Genomic DNA, 15,960 nt, shown 5'->3' on the forward strand with positions numbered 1-15,960 from the left:
CCTCTGTTCTAAGTGTAAATGTTATTTCTACTCAGATTTAGAGAACATCCTCCAGCACTGAGTTAATGCAATGAATAGGATTTTGCTTCATACATGCCTCATTTAAAATTCTGAATTGGGTTAATTGTGGAGTTTGAGTTTTTGAGGGTTTTTTTTTTCCCCAGTGAGAATTTTGGAAGACAGACGGTAATGTAGGGTTTTAACTCTTTTCATCTATTTAGTACGACATACTAAATATATACAATTTCCTTAGAAGTTATCATTCTTTAGCATCTAATCAATCGAACCTGCATATTTCTGTTGAAAGCTGGGTTACCAGTGCATCAGCCAGTATGACCCATGAATGTGGAATGTGGAAAAACCAGGCAGAAGGAAAACATATTTGAAATCTCGGAATTGTCTTGGTTACATAATGCCTCTTTACTGTTTAAAATAGTTCCAATTTGTTCCTTTGAGCAAGGTAATCTCCATGGGAGTACGTGTAGCTGGGGGCATTTAGCCATCAGAATCACTACAACTTCATGATATACTGTAATTTGATTTTATATACCCTAGGGCCTTGCTACTTTTATTGTATTTTCCATCTTCATGAATATTGTTTTTCTAGCTGTTAGTACTACACAGATTGATTGAGCCTACCTTTATTGAGAAAGTCCTGGGTCAGTTTTTTTCCCAACCGAGTTGATTTACTAATTGCATTCTCTTAGAGAACGTCAATACCGAATTCCATGGTGAATATGCTGTAACACAAGAGCTCCGTCCATCTAGCCTTGCTTCCAAAGCCGAGGCGTCTGTGAATTGTTTTAACTGGCAAAAATTGTGTTGGCTATTACTACCCTCAAACCACCATTTCTCCCTAGCAGATGATCAGATGAACCATTTTGAGACAGCAGATTTCACTGCAAGATCAAAAGTATTTGGTTTGGTTTTGTTCAAGCAGATGCTGATATTCTCTATGTATTTGAGGACTTGGTTTAATTCTCTCTGACGCCTGGTAAGTTAGAAGGGTGCCATTTTTAGGACACTGGGAGAATTCACTAGGGTGTGGCCCTGCAGTTGCCACTTTCAGCATGGAGGTGTTGACCCTTCTGTCGTAACCAGCTGAGACGTTGGCCGAGATTTGGGGATGTCGGAAGTCCAGAGTGGCAGCAGGGATGGTAAAAGCCTGCAAGGAATTACCAGCCCTGGTTTTCCTAAGAAGAAAGACGGGGGAGCAATTACTGAGCCAGCCACTGCTCTGCATTTCATATGTAATTTAGAATCCTCTGCACAGTCCTTTGATGGTAAGTACTTTATGTCCACTTTGCAGGTGAGGAAACTGAGGCACATTGAGGTTAAGATGCCACAGCAGGTATGCACCTGGAAAGTGACTCCAAGGCCCATGCTTTTAAACACTACCTTCGAGTAACATCCTCATTTTTATATTTTATTTATTTTATTTTATTGACAGGGTCTCGCTCTGCCCCCAGGCTGGAGTGCAGTGGAGCAATCTCAGCTCACTGCAGCCTTGAGCTCCTGAGCTCAAACAGTCCTCCCACCTCAGCCTTCCAAGTAGCTGAGACAACAGATGTGCACCACACCTGGCTAATCTTTTTTTTTGTAGAGATGGGGTCTTACTATGTCGCCTAGGCTAGTCTTGAACTCCTGGGCTCAAGCGATCCTCCTGCCTCAGCCTCCCAGAGTGTGGGATTACAGGCATGAGCCACTCCACCCAGCCAACATCCCCATTTTTAAAAAGCATTGGTGCAGCGAATCACTTGAGGTTAGGAGTTCGAGACCAGCCTGGCCAACATGGTGAAAGCCCATCTCTACTAAAAATACAAAAAAATTAGCTGGGTATGGTGGCAGGCGCCTGTAATCCCAGCTACTCAGGAGGCTGAAGCAGGAGAATTGCTTGAACTCGGGAGGCAGAGGTTGCAGTGAGTCGAGATCACACCACTGCACTCCAGCCTGGGCAACCCAGTGACACTCCATCTCAGAAAAAAAAATTTTTTTTAATAAAAAGCACTGGTGCAGTGGTGAATCTGTGGTCTCCAAGACAACTCAGACACGAGAGCACTGAAGTTGACTTTGGGGGTTCCTATGTCCTAGGGACACCTCATCCTTTAATTCCTTAGACAAACTGGAAAAAGGGAGGGGGAGGCGTTTATAATTTTTAATCGTGAGCACCTGCCTCAACTATGTGGTATTTTCATTCATTCCTTCACCTCATTCAGGTGACGCTTTAGTGCCTGCATCCTATGAGGGCCTAGGGACAGCTGATGAACAAACAAGTAACAGGCTAACCTTGTGCCACACCTGTCTTATTTGGGTATGGGGAGGGGGACAATAAATAAATATAAAACATACCAAAAAACCCCAAGTAAAAATAGTAATAAGTTCAATGACGAGTCTAAAACAGAAGGTCTTGATCATGGTGGAAGGACTACGTGAGATTGGGTGATTAGTGAAAGGTTTGTTGGAAGTGATCTAATTATAAAAATGATCATGGTAGCCTAGTCTAAGGTAATGCTAGAGGTGGAGAGAAGTAGATGGATTCAAACCACAATTTAAAGGTAGCGTCAGGCCGGGTGCGGTGGCTCATGCCTGTAATCCCAGCACTTTGGGAGGCTGCGGCGGGTGGATCATCTGAGGTCAGGAGTTCCAGACCAGCCTGGTCAACATGGTAAAACCCTGCCTCTACTAAAAATACAAAAAAAAAAAATTAGCCAGGTGTGATGGTGCATGCCTCTAATCCCAGCTACTAGGAAGGCTGAGGCAAGAGAATCATTTGAACCTGGGAGGCAGAGGTTGCAGTGAGCTAAGATCACACCACTGCACTCCAGCCTGGGCAACAGAATGAGACTCCATCTCAAAAATAATAAAGTAGAGTTAGCATCAAATCCAACATGCAGGTGGGTTTGATATGTTTGGTATGAGAAGGAAAGGATGGAGGTAGAGATGACACCTAGATTTTTGGTTGGAGCTTCTAGGTGAGTCGTGGTAACACAGAAATGGGCGTGGAGGGTGAGATTCACAGAAAGGAGTTCAGTTTGGACATCTTAAATCTGAGATTCCCATTAGACATCTAAGTGGAAATATCAAGTTATACAATTGTAGGTAATCAGCATTTGGATAGAATGGGAATTCAGGGTTCTAGACAAGGGAGAACAGGGTGGGAGGATTGATCCTAGGACACTCCTGTACTAGGGATCTAGAGTTGTCAAAAGGGTCTGTGAAGGAAGAGGGACAGCAAGAGCGAGGCAAGAAAAAGTGTTGGAAAGAAGAGGGAAGAATCAGCTGTGTCAAGAGGGACCTGCTGAGAGTGGGATCCGCTGAGTGGGATCCGCTGAGAGTGGGATCCGCTGAGATTGGGACCCACTGAGAGTGGGATCTGCTGAGAGTGGGACCCGCTGTGAGTGGGACCTGCTGAGAGTGGGACCCGCTGAGAGTGGGATTGGCTGAGAGTGGCATCTGCTGAGGGTGGCATCTGCTGAGAGTGGGATCTGCTGCTGAGAGTGGGATCTGCTGAGAGTGTGATCTGCTGAGAGATCCAACCAGATGAGAACAAGAGCAGCCATTGGCTTGGGAACACAAAAGCCATAGGTGGCTTGACAAGGGCCCTTTCTGTGGAAAAGTGGGGGTGGAGGCACAGGTAGATTAGGTCAAAGCTGGCCAGCCTGTAGCTACATCAGCTATAACCAACTTCCCTGAAATTTTACTCATACATGAATAGGAGCAGAAGAAATGGCAGTAGCTGGGGGCAAGAGAAAGTTTTCCTATTCATTTGATACAAGAGGAGGTTTACGTATGGATAGGAATAGACTTGTAGGAGAGAAGGGAAAATTGCTGAAGCAGGTCTTTCTGAAGCACACCTCGCCGTCCAGAGATTCAGACAAGGATGAAGCACCCACACCTGCAGGCTGCTTTTGTTGTTCCTGGAAATAGGAGCCCCACGTTTTGATCCAGCTGATAAGGGGGAGCCACTGTAATGATGACATGGTCATGTGCTTGCCCTGTCTAAATGTGGACACTGGCCCATTTTCCTTACCGTGGCTTGAGTGTTAGTGCAGAGCTTTGGTATTCAGGGAGAAGGGTGTGTGACGTTATTTGGGTGTACAGCGCTCTGACAGCCCATATATATGATTGATACCCCAGGAGTCTCCTTTCCCCTGAAGAGCAAGGTAAAATCAACTTGGCTGCCAACAGATTCTGTGCTTGAGAAATCCAAAGCTTTCCCCCTGGTTCCTGGGTCTTCTGTTTCTACTGTCTCCTTTGCACTTGGAACTTGTGCATTCTTGGGAGTTTTGCTCCCTTTCCCCAGAACTTGGCCCCTTCAGCAGTCTGCAGAAGAACTCCATACATATCTGCATTCTGTGTCTTGGTCAAACCCATTAAATAATTGGGACTAGGGTCGCAAGGAGGGGACGCATCCTGAGGGACGTGGCCCTCCCTAGCTTCCTAGTCCTACAGCTCCACCTGCCCAGCAGGACAAATTTCCCTTGTTTGTCTTACGCACATCAGGCCTGCCTTGGGCTCTCCCTCATACGCGACTCCAAGCAGCTTAACAGAGAATGTCTTCAGAACAAATGGAGTCATCCCACTGAGGAGAATGTGATGAGTAAAATGTTCTCCACCTCATTCAAGGCTAGGCTTTGATGAGTGCTTAAAACCACCAGCCACAGGATCTGTGGTTCTTGTGACTCCATCCATCCTGAGTTGCCACGCTTCTCAAAGAAAAATCCATCTTATAGGACTGACAATGCAAACGGCCCTGAAGAGAGTCCTCCTCCATACTCCATCCAGGTTTGGATAAGCCTGTCCCTGAGACCATCACGATTTCGGACTCAGGTGAGGCTGCCCACCTGAGGAGAACCCAGGCTTCTTTGTGCACACTTCAGAGGGGGTGCTCGTCTATTTCATAGGCAGAGAGTCATTGAGAAGAAGAAAAAACAGGGAGCAAATAGAGGTACCCCTGACATTTTAAGAAAAATGCAGCCAGTGAGGTGGGCACTAGATTTGCATCACTGTTAAATGGAAAACTGGGGAAGAAAAAAATTCAAAGACAGCAATTATTATATTAGATTCTGGGGGAAAAGACAGGAAAATATTTCTATAGAGGAGGTTTGAAATTGAAATATTTTAGGCATTTCAAAGTGTGTCCACAAATGCTGTGGCACTCCTCTCTTCAACGTGTGGAGCCTAATTCCCCTTCCCTTGAGTGTGGGACAGACAGAGTGCTCACTTCTGACTGCAGAACAGTTAGCAGATGGGAAGATATGTGCTGTCTGAAGCCAGGCCATGAAAGACACAGCTGCATTTGCCTTGCATGTTCTTGGACCATTCACTCCGAAGGAAGTCAGTCCCTGTATCTCGAGGACACTCAGGCAGCCTGTGGAGATGCCCACACGGCTCGATGGCCAGCAAGTTGGTGCTGGTGGCTGAGGCCTCCCACCAGCCAAGTGGATGAACTGCCTTGGAATGGGCCCCGCCAGCACCTGTCAAGCCTTCAGAGGCCTGCAACCCAGCTGACACACTGACAGCAGCCTCACGAGAAACCTCAGATCAGACTGCCCGGCGGGGCTGCTCCCAAACCTTGACCCACTGAAACTGCATGTATTATTAAGTCAGCATGATTGGGGATAATTTGTTACACAGCAACAGGTATCTCATATTATTTTTCTGGATCTTGAAGTGAAAAATCCTTAGTTGTTTTAAAGTTAACATTTTAGCTGGGGTTAAGAATATAAGCGTAAGCACAGTATGAGAAAATGTTATTTAACACCTCCCGAATGGCAGCCTGTCTCAGGCTGTGCAGCAGAGATAGCTGGAGGCATACCTCAAACACCTGTGGTCCCCTCGCATGGTATGGAGTTGTTCTGGAAGCAAATGCCCAGTTGGGAACCGCATCGCCAGCCTCAGCCCCCTCCCACCCAACACACACAACTGCCTAGGCCTGTAATCAAGTCCTGGCTCCTGGAATGTAGGCGGAAGTGATATGCACCCCCCCCCTCCCCGCCCAATACAAATCCTTAACTTCTAGAGAAGGTTCATGTGAGGACAACCAGGATGGCAGGCAAGAAAGTCTCCTGTGGGTGAGACTTCACAGAAGCGAGAGGCTTAGCTCAGAGAGACCCAGGAGAGGGAGGAGAGGTTTCGACAGCATCTGTTGGAAGGAAAGAGGAAGAGAAAAGGGACTCATTCTGTATAATGCCACAGGGAAGAAACCAGGACCATAAATGAATGTTTGAGAGGACAAAGAAAGACATGTTTTAACTGTGAGAGCTGTTCAGTGCAGGACAGGATGTCCGGTCAGGAGTGAGCTCTCTGGCACCTGAGGGGGCAGGCTGCCAGAGGACCTCACCCCTCCAGGATGCTATATGGATCCTCACCCTCGTAGGAAGTCTGAACTAAGCGGCCTCCCCAGCCTGGAGCCACTCTGCATCTTGAACTACAACAGGTACTATCTGAGGCAGGGGCATTTTATATAGTGCTCTTCTTACTATTTATTACCAAGAAGTAATCATTCAGAAAGTCCTCCAAGTAGGCTTTTATGTAGAATGTCATTGTCCAGAATGCTTTGACAGCTTTTTATTACCAGAAGGCAGCCATGCAGAACCAGCCAGTCAGAAGACGGTCCTTCTGGGCCCCGTACACATCTGTTTCCCCAGCCCCACCCCTGAGCCCTTCAGTTGGTTCTGTTGAACTCCTGTGTGGAGGGAAATATTTATCCCTTCATCGATGGAAATAATCTGTTGTGAATAGGTGTTTTTGGATCAAATAGCAGAAATAATGCAGGCTGAACACATGCGTGTTGGGTGACATTGGCTTTCTATGCATTGCCTAGCTTCCTTCCTGCCTTCTCTGTTGGGAAATTATCCTTATTCTCATGGAAAGAAAAGAGAGGTGTGTGTGATGTCCAGAAGGTGACTAGAAACAGCGGCGGCTGGGCTGGTGGTTAGGGTGTGCCCCAGGAGTCCAGCCTCTCCAGAGAGCACCCTGAAGGTGTGCAGGCAGGCCAGAGGCCTCCAGACCTGCAGGCCTTATAGCCTGAGTGGCCCTCCCTGCCAAATGCCCAGTTTGACAGCTGCTATTCCACTTGCAGAAAAACTGAAATTCAGTATTGAGCTCACTATCCAGTAAGAACGAGTTGCTCCTGAAAGATTTCCCATGGGAAGAAGAATTCTGCCATCAAACTTAGGATAATGCAAAATTGCATTATCTTTCAACTCAATCTTTCAGGAGCAGAAGCCTTTATATTTAGATTCTCCATCTCTCCCAAGGAGGGGCAGAGGGATTGTTTCCATCACCACTTACCCCTGCCGTCCCACTTACCATCTCATCTGTAAGGATCAGGTGCTTCCGCCAGTGCGGGCTGCCCAGGCTCCCATGAGGCAGAGCAGGAGGCAGTGGTTGGACGCCCGCCATAATGCTGGGTGTAGGGCAGCCCACCAGAGCCTCTGCCTCAAATTGCCCTGTCCTGTCAGAGCACTGTCCACCAGTGGTGCTGAAATGAGGAGTTTACAAAGGATATAGGGCTGGGCACTAAACTCACAGTGGCCAAGATCAGAGCCGGCCTTCCTGGCACTGGCTAGAGACAGGTATGTCTTGGATCAATGGGGACCCTGAATGTGACTGCAGGGGACCTGGGTCCCAGCAGCTGCCACCCTTACAGGCAAGAGTTCCGTGCATCCAGTGGATACCTCTGCACTGGCCATAGCAGGGTTTCAGAGCTCTCTTCTCTCTATGATCTCTTCCCATGGGAGGCTGGGCTTCAGAGCTACACTATAGGCTAAATTGGGTCCCTCAAAATTCATATGTGGAAGTCTTAAACCTAATGCCTCATAATTGGCTGTGTTTGGAGACAGGGTCTTTAAAGAGGTAATCAAAGTAAAATGAAGTCACTAGTGTGCGCCCTAATCCAGTATGACTGGTGTACCAAGAAGAAAAGGAGATTAAGACACAGACACACGCTGAAGGAAGACCATATGAAGACAGAGGTGGCCGTCTACAAGCCAAGGAAAGGCCTCAGAAAAAATGAACCCTGCTGACACCTTAATTTTTGACTTTCAGTCTCTAGAATTATGAAAAAAAATTTCTCTTGTTTAAGCTGCTCAGTCTGGGATACTGTGTTATGGCAGTCCTGATTAACCTACAAGTCTAGTGTGGTCTACATTTAGGATTGCAGTTGCCTCTCTGGGTCTAGGCTAGGAGAGGTGACCTCTTGGGCCCCACCAACTCTGAGCCTTTGTGGTCAGCCACAAATAAGGCCAGCTTATTTTTGATACTTGTGGCAGACAGCTTTTTATTAAGAAAAAGAGTCTGGGTGTGGTGGCTCATGCCTGTAATCCCAGCACTTTGGGAGGCTGAGGCGGGTGGATCACGAGGTCAGGAGTTCCAGTCCAGCCTGGCCAACATGGTGAAACCTCGTCTCTACCCAAAATACAAAAATTAGCCAGCATGGTGGTGCGTGCCTATAATCCCAGCTACTCCAGAGGCTGAGGCATGAGAATCGCTTGAACCTAGAAAGTAGAGATTGCAGTAAGCTGAGATCGCGCCACTGTACTCCGGCCTGGGTGACAGGGCGAGACTGTCTCCAAAAACAAAAAAGAAAGAAAGAAAGAAAAAGAATCACCTTCCATTTTTAGTTCTCTTTGCTCTCCCTAGTTTCCAATACCTTCAGTCTCTGTGCCCCTCCCTCCTTCTCAGTACATTGCTTTGATTCAGTCTGGAGAAGGCTGCAGTCTTCATTTGTGAGGCACTCACCAGCCCTGGCAATGCCGTCTTTTACTTTACACCCAGTCAGTCGTCAGCATGGTGGTGCACCTGGTACACAGCAGGTGTCTAGCTAATGTCTATGGAATGGATTAATAACGAAGGTAATCAGTTACATGAATGTTTCCATGCAGGGTTTCTTAGTGGGAGTAGAAGGGCAGCAGAGATGGAAAGAAGGAGACAGGCAAAAGAAAAGAGGAACTTTGTTTGAAACAATCCAAACCTGCTCTTCTCAGCTACATATCAGACCACAACTACCTGTTATATGGAATATTGCCTTTACATGGGCATTTTGTAGCCCAAAATATGGCAAATATTCTTGGCTAATTAATGTTCCATGTACAATTGAGAAATGCTGTTTTGGGTAAAAAGTCCTATAAATGTTAATTAGACCAAATTGGTTGATCGTGTTGTTTGGGTCATTTATATCCTTACTGATTTTTTGCCTACTTATTCCATCATTTACTGAAAGAGGAGTGTTGAACTCTCAAACTGTAATTGTGGATTTCTCTATTTCTCCTTTCAAATCTATTAGTTTTTGTCTTGGGGATTTTGAAGCCTCTGTGGTTAGGTGCAAACACGTAGAGAACTGTTACGTCTTCTTGGATAATTGACCCCTTTATTACTATATAATGCCTCTATTCCTGATTATCTTCCTTGTTTTAAGTTTACTTTAAAATTAATACAGCTACTCCAGCTTTCTTTTGGCTGGTGTTTGCATAGTGTACATTTCTCCATCCATTTCCTTTTTTTTTTTTTTCATTTTTAATTGTAAAGATGAGATTTTGCCATGTTGGCCAGGCTGGTCTCAAACTCCTGGCCTCAAGTGATCTGCCTGCCTTGGCATCCCAAAGTGCTGGGATTACAAGCATGAGCCACCATGCCTGGCCTCCATCCATTTACTTTTAATGTATGTATGTCTTATCTTTAAAGTGGGTTTATTGTAGACAGCATAAACTTGAGGCACGCTTTTTTATTCAGTCATAGTCTTTTAATTGGCATGTTTAGACCATTCATATTTTAAATGGTTATTGATAAGGTCAGATTTAAATTTACCATGTTACTAGCTGTTTTCTATTTGTTGTTTGCTGTTTTTTCTCTTTTACAACCTTCTCTGTGTTTATTTTTCTATTATTTTATTTTATTTTGAGAGTGTCTCACTCTGCCATTCAATCTGGAGTGCAGTAGCTCAATCACAGCTCACTGCAGCCTCGACCTCCTAGGCTCAAGCAATCCCCCCACCTCAGTCTCCCAAACTACAGGCGTGTGCCATCATGGCTGGCTAATTTTTTTTTCATAGGTAGAGTCTTCCTATGTTGCCCAGACTGGAAGTATTTTTTATGATTCAATTTTGTCTCTTCTATTAATATATCAATATTGAATATCCCCTCTATTAAAGTATTTCTATGACTCAATTTTATCTCATTTATACTTTAAAAACAGTTTTAGTGGTTGCTCTAGCATTTAAAATATACATTTTAAAATAATCTGAGTATGCCTTCAAATAACGTTATGCAATTCCACAGTTATTGTAAGCGTTTTATAAAAATATATTTCCAATTCTTCCTTCCCATTTCTTGTGCCTTGTTTGCCATACATTTCACTTTTCCATATGTTATAAACACATATTCTATTGTTACCATGTTTGCTTTTAACAGTTATCTTTTAGAGGAAATATAAATAAAGAAAAAATGTTTTACTTTGCTTTTATTTATTTTATTTTGGTGCTTTTTTGACCTTTATCATATTCCTTCTCCCTAAAGATCTACATTTATTTTTTATTTATTTATTTATTTTTTTGAGACAGAGTCTCGCTCTGTCACCCAGGCTGGAGGGCAGTGATGCGATCTCCGCTCACTGCAAGCTCCACCTCCTGGGTTCACACCATTCTCCTGCCTCAGCCTCCCAAGTAGCTGGGACTACAGGCACCCGCCACCATGCCCAGCTAATTTTTTTTTTTTTTTTTTTTTTTTTGTATTTTTAGTAGAGACAGGGTTTCACCATGTTGGCCAGGAAGGTCTTGATCTCCTGATGTTGTGATCTGCCCATCTTGGCCTCTCAAAGTGCTGGGATTACAGGCATGCGCCACCGCACCCGGCCTAAAGATCTACCTTTAGTATTTATGGTAGAGTAGGTTTACTGGCAATGAATTTCCTCAGTCTCTGTCTGCCTGAGAAGGTTTTTACTTCTCATATCTTTTTAAGGATATTCTAAGTAGGTATAGAATTTTGGATTGCCAGCCTTTTTTTTTTTTTTTTTCATTTAGTACTTTAAAGATGTTAATCCATTGTGTTCTGGCTTGCGTGGTTTCTGACAGAAGTCTGTTGTAATTCTTATCCTTGTTCCTCAATAGATAGCATGTTTATTTTCTCTGATCGCCTTCAAGAATGTCTCTTTGTCTTTGATTTACAGCAGTTTACATATGATATGTGTAGGTATGTTTGTTTCTTTGTTTTTGGTATTTATCCTGCTGGTGTGCTCTGGTATTCTTAGGTCTTTGATTCTGTGTCTCTAAGTTTTTTCTTTTTTTTAACTATAAAATTCAGTGTACAGACTGTCAAAAATTGCCAATGCTGACTATATTTCAAGTCATCATGGTGGAGTATTGGGAAAAGTTTTCAATTAGCAATAATCACACCTCAGATAAACCTCATTGGCTATGATACTGCCACTGCATAAAGCTCTGTCACTAATTTTTAAAAGTTCTCAGCCATTATTTTTCTCAGATACGTTTTCTGCCTAATTTTCTCTTTCTTCTTCTTCTGGAATTCTAATTATGCTTATGTTAGACTGTCTGATATTTCTGATATTGTCCTACAGTTCTTGGATTATCTGTACTGTCTTGAGATTTTTTTTGCTTTTTTCCTCTTTGCATTTTATTTTGGGTAATATCTTTAAGTTTACTTATTCTCTACCCAGCTCTACAAATTATACTGATGGGCCCATCAAAAGCGCATCTCATCTCCATTACTGTGTTTTGTTTCTAGTATTTCCATTTGATTCTTTATAATGGTTTCCATTTCTCTGCTGAAATTACCTATCTGGTCTTGCATGCTGTCTACCTTTTCCTTTAGATCCTTTAACATATTAATCATAATTAATGTCTGATAGCTCCAACATCTGTATCATATGTGAGTCTGGTCCCAATGTTTGCTTCATCTCTTCAGAGTGTGCTTTTCATGGTTTTTTGTATGCCACATTTTTGTTGTTGTTATTGAGAGCTGGAAATATTAAATAGAACAATATGGTGAATATTCCAGTTCCAGGATCAAATGCATGTGACTAGAGACAATTTAGGAATGAAAAGAAGTTATGTGGAGGTTTTATAACCTACAGTTCAAGTCTACAGTGGTTTGGAAATAGACTTTGAAAAGTGGGCAGCTTAGACTTTCCCCCCACTTTAATTTTTTTAAATCAGGATAAAGCATACATATGGGTTTTTTTTTTAAAGTCTATAGCAGAGGTCAGCAAATTTTTTCTTAAAAAGCCAAATGACAAATATTTTAGGCTATGTGCTCTCTGTCACAACTACTCAACTCTCCCATTATCAACACAAAGTCATCCATACACTCATACATCCACATATTTATACAAATGAGTGTGACTGTGTCCCAATAAAACTTTATTTACAAAAGAGGCAGCCAGCCTGTGGGCCATAGTTAACTGATTCCTGAGCTATAGAATAATATTAAATAAGCAAAGTCTTGCTCTCCACGAAGGAGTCCTGCTCTCCAGGATAACCACATTTAATTATTTTTTGCATTCTTTGGGTGGATGCACACATAATTCTATGTAATATAGGCTTATAAGTCTATTTATTGATATATTAATCTATTGAGACTCCCTCACCCAACCATGAAACATGAGAAAATTTCCTCCCAGCACTTTGGGAGCCCAAGGTGGGTAGATCACTTGAGGTCAGGAGTTTGAGATCAGCCTGGCCAACGTGGTGAAACTCCATCTCCAATAAAAATACAAAAATTAGCTGGGCATGGTGGCAGGTGCCTGTAATTCCCAGAGACTTGGGAGGCTGAGGCAGGAGAATCGCTTGAACCTGGGAGGTGGGGGTTGCAGTGAGCCAAGATTATGCCACAATACTCCAGCCTAGGCAACAGAGCAAGACTCCATCACAAAAAATAAAAAAACTAAAAATTAAAACACTTTTTAAAAAAAATAAAATTTCCTGTCTTACATTAACTCTTTTTTCTGTGATAAGCAGGTAAACCCACCCCCAGAGGCCAAAGGAGCTGAGAGGTAAAAGAAAGAGACTAACAAATCCAGTTTCTCAGAAAGAAACATTTAGGCTGGGCATGGTGGCTCATGCCTGTAATTCCAGCACTTTGGGGGGACTGAGGCAGATAGATCCCTTGAGCCCAGGAGTTTGAGACCAGCCTAGGCAACATAATGAGACTCTATCTCCACCAAAAATACAAAAATTAGCTGGGCATGGTGGTGCATGCCTGTAGTCCCAGCTACTTGGGAGACTGATGTGGATCACTTGAGCCTGGAAGGCGGAGGTTGCAGTGAGCCATGATCATGCCATTGCACTCCAGCCTGAACAACAGAGTCATACCCTAACTCAAAAAAAAAAAAAAAAAAAAAAAAAAGTCACTCTGTTGCCCAGGCTGGAGTGCAGTGGCATGATTTCACCTCACTACAGCCTCCACCTCCTGGGTTCAAGTGATTCTCCTGCCTCAGCCTCCCAAGTAGCTGGGATTACAGGAGTGCATCACCACGCCTGACTAATTTTTGTATTTTTAGTAGAGATGAGGTTTCACCATGTTGGCCAGACTGGTCTTGAACTCCTGACCTCAGGTGACACTCGCCTGCCTCACCCTCCCATAGTGCTGGGATTACAGGCATGAGTCACCGCATCTAGCTAAGAAAGAAAGAAACATTTAATAGGAACTAACAAACAGAAGCAATATCTCTGGTGGCCAAGAGACGGTTGATTCCTATACTTGCCCTCCAGAAAGTAGTCTTTATATAGCAAGCTGCTTTTGGTAAAACATGTACAGTTGGTCACGTCTCAGACCCTCCCACAAAGTGTGTGACCACTGGGAAAGTTAGATAAGCATCTTTATAAGGGGTTATCTATGCTACAGGAATTGTTTCTTGGCCTGACTGCAGGAACACCTTGGTATTTAGGAGTCAAACATCGATCCTGATGGTGATTTCACTTCAGGTGGCATTACTCTTGCCTTGCAACAGGCTGTTTTCTTACACTCTTTCCTCCGCAACCCTCCAAGACTTGTCTTTCATCAACATATATTAATAGTTTTTCCCATTGGTTTGTTTCCCTTTATAACTTTACTGTTTCTTTTTACATTAACAGGAGACCATTCCTCTTGAGCCTCCCCTGGGCAACATGAGGATCTTGCTATTCCTTCCTCACCCTACCCTTCTCCCCATCTTTGCCCGACTGCTATTAATGCTACTGTTACTCTCACAGCACCCATATTATAATGTTTGCATTCTGTTTTGTAAATTAATTAGGTCTTTGGTGCTCTGCCAGAAGTTGATTCTAAAAATTGCAACTGAAGAAACAATATTTACATTATTTTAATTATATAAATATTAGTCATTGCAGAACTAAGTAGTGTGATTGGAGAAATAAATATAATTCACTGGTACTAAATCAGTTCCAAGCATCAAAGTCACACGGGTTCTTTTTTCTTATACTCCAGTAAATACTCAAAATCATGTCACGTTTCAATTTTCAGTCTAACCAATTATCTTCAAGAACTCTTGTTCTCTGCACCTTTACTGGGTCAACCTACTGTTGTTTCTTGGAAGCAATGTGCTGACATGGCGCTCTGAGACGTCCACATCTTGAATCGTCTCTCCTTTCCCTGGGAACCAACCTTGGGTTGCTTATCTTGGTTCTTCTCTTTGAAGCTGTTAGTTTTCCTAAAGGTTATCTTGAGGAAAGCTTCAGTTCTTCATATTCTAGGAGGTATTCAAAAGAACGTCATTAATCCATTAGGCTGAACTGTTTTCTCCTTTCTCCCTGTGTATTGGTATGATTGATATTTTAACAGCCTGGGAAGCTAAGAGTGACGTCAACAACCTCAGCTGCACTGAGAGTGAGGTGAATCATTCCAGGAGAGTTCCGAGCCCAAACACACACTGGCTTGAGTGGTCCTGGGCTTGGTGTTCCCAACAAAGGCTCTTAGAACTCTCTTTAAGCCTCAGTCAGTATTTGGTGATCCAGTGGGTGTTTTCCAAGCCAGGCTGTCAGCTTGAAGAGTTCTCCCTTGGGGCAAAGTCCTTTTAGCATCTCAATTTAGGTAATGAGTTCCCTTTAAAATGCTGAAAGGACCCGATGCGATGTGGTGGCTCACATCTGTAATCCCAGCACTCTGGGAGGATGAGGCGGGCGGATCACTTGAGGCCAGGAGTTTGAGACCAACCTGCCCAACGTGGTGAACTGCTGTTTCCATTAAAAATGCAAAAATTATCTGGGCGTGGTGGTGGACGCCTGTAACTCCCAGCTCCTTGGGAGGCTGAGGCAGGAGAATCACTTGAAACCTGGAGGTGGAGGTTGCAGTGAGCCAAGATCACACCACTGTACTCCAGCCTGGGCAACAAAGTGAGACTCAAATAAGTAAATACATAAATAAAATGCTGAACAGGTTAATCCCTTGACCTTCTAAAATTGGGAAAGCTGGGTTCCAGGGGCTGAGCACAATGCACAGAAATAAATGATGTGAGTCATTGGTTCCAGGAACTCAATATTCTCAGCGAGGGGCCCTCCAGAGCAGCAAGTGCCAATGGAAGCATCTCTAAATTAATTGGATCTCTTTGTAAATCCAAAGGACAAATTAAATAAATGAATTGTCTGAGGCCAGTTGATTTGTAGTTCACATTTCCTCTGCAAAGGCTTGACTACAGATTTATTCATGCATTTCTGAAGCCACATGATTTAGTGCTGAGGCCTTCTTGGGCCTTTGATAACTGCCATGATTATTAAGGCCTTGGAAGGTATAAAATGTGTTTTTCCACAATATTTACTTATGTCCTCTGTACAAAATGCATAAATATGTTACCAAGAATGTTACTAAAAACAGAAAAGAAAGGGCATGTTGTTTTTTTCTTTTCCCTCTGAGGCACTGCTTAAATATCATCTGCAAATTGTTAATTGCTCAGCTTGCTCTTTTATGACAGGGTTGGACCTGGGGAATGAAAAACAGCTCCCAGTGCTGA

At 43.6% G+C, this 15,960-nt stretch overlaps 1 non-coding gene across 1 annotated transcript; it reads right to left on the minus strand.

The window, feature by feature from the left end:
• Nucleotides 1-11,296: 11,296 nt before the first annotated feature.
• On the minus strand, nt 11,297-11,437 carry LOC112439031 (U4 spliceosomal RNA). Its single transcript, XR_003027328.1, has one exon. It is a non-coding gene; the product is annotated as a U4 spliceosomal RNA (small nuclear RNA).
• Nucleotides 11,438-15,960: the final 4,523 nt, after the last annotated feature.

The sequence above is a fragment of the Pan paniscus genome, chromosome 12 (genome assembly GCF_029289425.2).
Source record: "Pan paniscus chromosome 12, NHGRI_mPanPan1-v2.0_pri, whole genome shotgun sequence".
Lineage (NCBI taxonomy): Eukaryota > Metazoa > Chordata > Mammalia > Primates > Hominidae > Pan > Pan paniscus.